Below are 5,114 nucleotides of genomic sequence, written 5' to 3'. Positions count from 1 at the left end.
CCGCCATTGACGATGAACTTCGGTGAGTCAATGGTGGACGATGACGATGTGTATCTGAGTCCTAATATTTTAAAATAAATAAATATGAAATACGAATAATAAATAATAATTGGAATTAAATTGGAATTTGGAAATTATGAAATTTTGATTAATATGATTGGGTTGAATCGGAGGTTGGGAATTGTATTCGGATTATGGCTGTAATTGGTTGTAATTGATTTTACGTCGATTTTCATTCGACGGGTTGTCCGATAAACAAAGGAGACGCTGCCCAAATTTTGGGAGCATATCCTGTAAATTATCGGGGGATATCCGTCAAGTGTATATAGTTATATACCTATAAATAAATGTTGTACGTGCCTACCTGCATATTGTAATAAATGGTTAATAACCTTGTTTTTATGAAATGTGTCTCCGTGTTGTAAGAATATATTTTATAAGTTATAACTACAACCCTGTTTCCTACGCGACAAGTATATGTGATTTTCGAAAATGAATATCGAGCTGAGTTTTAAGTACGTGAACCCTGATTGCTATGTGTATCGTATTAATATGTGTAATTACGAGTCGAGATTTGATATCGAATGGGTAGGTTTGCTAGCGAGGATATGTCAAGCATAATCGAAAGTCTAAAGTAGGGTATTTCGACTCTGTAGGTTACAGTCGGAAGGCCCGAGAGTGGCACTGGACTAAAGTTAACCTAGTGATCAATCGACATGCGTAACAAGGTTCCAAGCGAAGGACCTGAACGTTGAAGTCGGATCCAGGATAGTATGATAGTGAGGCGATATAGCCGAGTGTCCAAGTTAGTCCAAGGTCGATCAGTAACAGTTGTAAAGCTCTGCAAGGCAAGTACCCCTGACCATTCTTTTATGGTTCAGTATATATGAATAGCTAAATGTTTTATTCTTGTAATGAAACAGAAACGTTTTAAGTTACGTATCCCCCGTAGTTATAAAACACTATTTTCAAATTGTTTTGGGGAAAAGTAACTTTGAAAGGTACCTATCTCGAATGAAATGATTTGCGAACTGGATTTTATATGCGTACTGGTAAAATGAATGATTTTGAAAATGAGATAGGTACAAGTGATTTCGAAAACTGGATAAAATGATCAGATATGGGATACATTGGGGCCAGGGGGCTATTGAGGTGGCGTAAGAGGCTAACTCGGTTGCGCGCACTATATAATCAATTAGTCCAGCAGGCCAGAGACCTAGCTAGTCTCTGAGTTCCGGAACAGTTAAATGGGATGGCAGTTAGAGCCGTCTGGTGTTGACAGCCTGATCAACTGTCTTCACATATCCGTACGTATCTGATTTGGCTTTGTGATTCTCGTAACGGAACAAGTGAGTTATACAATGGATTTGTAAATGAAAATGGCATGCTAGAATTAAACTCTGGTATTTATACACAGCACACTACTACGTTTGTTTTGTTGAAAGCATGCTAGTTTTGAGTATCCAGTTTATGAATGTTTTACATGTTTTGCAAACGAGTTATAATCTTTGTTCCTATCACTATTTTATCAAAAATTATTTTATTTGTTATTCATATAGGGGTACTGCTGAGCAAGCAATTGCTCACCCTTGCAGAATGTTTTATACATGTATTGCAGATGCCTAAGAGATTCCTCCATGGTAATCAGGGCAGTGTTCCAGTGCCTTCCGTGCCAGGCTCCTCTGAGGTAGTGTGTTTGACCAAAGATGGGCTATTGAGTTGATGTATTAAGTTAGTAGTGTTAGGTCAGTTTGTGTAGGTTGGTGTTGTAATAATTGTAACCTAAGTCATACTTGAAACTGGAAAAGGTCTTGGTAAAGGGGTCGTGGTTATGTATAATTAGTAATTTGGATTATATTATGTTTATTATTATTGTTGGTGACATCAACTCCTGACCCGGGGTTGAGGCCGTCACAGTTGATATCAGAGCTACAGGTTTGAGTCCCTGATTTAGGTTAGGAGTAGAGTCAGAAGAGTACATGAAGGTTTATATATAGATATGAGTTAGCAACTCAATCGGAGGAGCGAGTTTATGAGTTCAGTCAAGGGTTTCGAAGACGTAACCCTGACGTCTATTGAGGATTAGTCGGAACTGCCCTAGTTTAGAGTACGTTTCCTCTATAGACGTGTCATTGATAGTATCTGATATAGATTTCTAGTTTTCCTCTCGAGAAAATCGAGTCTGATCGCGAGAGTTCAGCTTTTGCGCGGATCCGTGGCGTGTCAGCTATAGGGATACCCATATTATCCCTAAATATAGCATTCTCGACATCAAGTGATGTTAATGGACCGAGTGTGTGACCCCGGCGAGATCAAATGGAATGATAATAGTCGGTGGCTGCTATGACAGCCAAGTTCCGTGAAGAACGGGGATCAGTACTGTTGTTATATCTTAAATCTTATACACATTTCTTGAGACATATTTTGTTTTCCATAATGAATTCCTGTTTTCCAATAAGTTACTTATTTATCTGCAAGGAAGTCAAATTCGGAGTAAGCAACTTAGGATTCTATTGATCCCATTATATTTCAGATTTTCTCCCTCCCTATTTGTGAATTTTCTATCTAAACATTGTTTCTTTCCTCAGTGATTATTTCTGTTGATTGGGGCAAATAATGCATATGAGTTGACCATTTATCTATGTAACAAAAGTGTCTAGTAGGACGCCACCAAAGTATGTGTTGTGAACTGTGCGGTACTAAGACTGGCCATCTTATGTACTTGTATGGTTGCTCTCAGTTATACCTACATCTTCTTCACTATTTCTTCTTATTCGATTCCATTGAGTTTGAAATTTTATTTGATATTCTATGATAATGAATTTCTGCGATTAGATAGTCCTCGTTACTGAAAGCAAGTCAGAGTGACTGTCAGGAAGAATGAAAGTCCTATGTCAGGGGGTTATTTAAAAATAATGATAGTAACAAGGGTTCAAGATCTAATAGTGGAATTATAGCCTCAAGAAAGGTAATTCAATGATTGATGAATCACTTGAGGGTGATAAGAAATCATCCTTGGAGAAAAGGTTGGTTGAAATTTGGACTATAGTGCCTGGAAGAGTTTAGCGTTCCTTAAAATTGACCCGATTTATCAGTTTGTTCAATGTGGGTGGGTGGTATAGCCAGCCAAGTCTTGTGGTATATTAAAGTTGATGTGGTAATTGAGTAGTGACATGAAGTTAGTCAGTTGTTGTTATATTGAGGAGTTGTGCGACGGTGTTTAGTTTCTTTGTATCCTAGTCTTCCTAAATTGTTGTTGATTCTGCTACTGTCATTGTTGTTGTAATTGCTAGTGCCGTTAATCTAGATTTCTTTTATAAATGAACCCCGATATTAAAGACATGGGTACTGTGATTGGTAGCATTTTTCCTGATACAGGTGTATCGCTTAAACGGTGATATCTTTTGTCAAACATTTTGTTATGTTTTGAATAAATTCATTTATATATCTCAGGAAGATGCCCCCTAAGAAAGCTACCCATTTTAAAGAAAATAGTAGTAAATTTACGGATGGACCAACTATAAATGAAATTCCAGATTTGTTATGCCAGCAGCAGCAACAACAGTTGCAGTTAATCCAACAGGTTCAGCAGCAGTAACTGCTGTTTTAGCAGCAACAGCAAGGAGTGAATCAAAGTGCTAGTTTTAAATCTTTCCAGAGTGTTAAACCTCTTGAGTCTCAAGGTGAACCTGATCCAATAGCTGCTGGAGCATGGTTAAAAGAAATGGAGGAAGCTTTCAACCTCATTCAAGTAAGTGATAATCTTAGGACTGATTATGTAAGCTATTTTTAAAAGAATGAAGCGAATTACTGGTGGAAGTCAACCAGAGCGTTAGAAGGAGAAGGCCTTGTTCCATGGGCTAGGTTTACTGAGTTGTTTTTGGAAAAGTATTTCCCAGATTGTGTTCGGAGTCAAATAGAGATTGAGTTTCTAGAATTAAAGCAAGGCGAGAGAAGTGTAGCCGGGTATGAGGCTAAGTTCACAGAGTTGGCTAGGTTTGTACCAGATTATGTACGCTTTGAAGCTCAGAAGGCAAGGATATTTCAACAAGGATTGACGCCTGCAATTCATTGTAGAGTGGTGGCATTACAACGTAAGACGTATCCTTCCGTAGTTCAAGCTGCCATAGTAATTAAATTTGATCAAAAGTTAGCCGCTAGAGAAAAAGAAGATAAGAAGTGAAAGATGGATGATATGGAAGAAGCATCAGGTTAAGAAGAATCCAGCCAGAAGTCTTAGAAAAAGTTTGGAAGGAGTGAGAATAAAGAATTCAGAGGAAAAAGTATTTCTTTAAATAGGATTAGTAACACCTCAGTCAGCTCTAATCGAGCCAAGTCGGTTAAGTCGCCTATATCGGAGTGTAAGCAATGTGGTAAGAGGCATGATGGAAGGTGTAAGGTAAATGTTGAATGTTTCAGGTGTGGACAGAAAGGACACTACGCGTCGGAATGTAAGATGGAAAATCCAGGAGTCACCTATTACAACTGTGGCAAGGTGGGGCATGTTTCCAAGAACTGTAGAAGTGCTTCCCGAGAAAGCATGGGAGGTAGTGCATCAAAAGGTTTGACGTCCAGTATAGCCAAGGCTAAGGCTTATAATAGGAGTAAAAGATCAGCTGCTCAAGACCCTCATAAAGAACTAGGGCAATGATTGATTACTAGAAGACTCCAATAGTAAGGTGCGTATCTAGGCGTGGAAGCAATATAAGAAGTTCTTCCAATCATGCGAAGAAAGGAGTAATAAGCTAAGGAGATAAGGTAGATCCACCATGTGCATAGATACAAAGAAGAAAATACTTAAGCTGGGGGGAGTTTGAGTAATAAATAGATGCCCTGGAGTTCTGGAGGCCATTGGAATGAAATAATTAGTTCGATAATTGTAAAAGTTATTGGAAGGAGGAAAATGAACATACCAGTGATATTGTTGGAGAAGAGGGATGAAATTGTGAGGTTGTGTACTGATTATCGGGAGGTTAACAAAATGACGAAGAAGAATAAATAACCCTATTAGGAATTGATTACTTATGTGACTTAATTCAAGGAGTGTGTTATTTCTCGGGAATTGACCTAAAATCCATCCTGAGAACATATCAAAGATTGCAATTAGAATGAGT

Source organism: Apium graveolens, chromosome 6 (assembly GCF_009905375.1).
Source record: "Apium graveolens cultivar Ventura chromosome 6, ASM990537v1, whole genome shotgun sequence".
Classification (NCBI taxonomy): Eukaryota; Viridiplantae; Streptophyta; class Magnoliopsida; order Apiales; family Apiaceae; genus Apium; species Apium graveolens.
The sequence above is the reverse complement of the archived record's forward strand: the minus strand, read 5'-3'. Positions refer to the sequence as shown.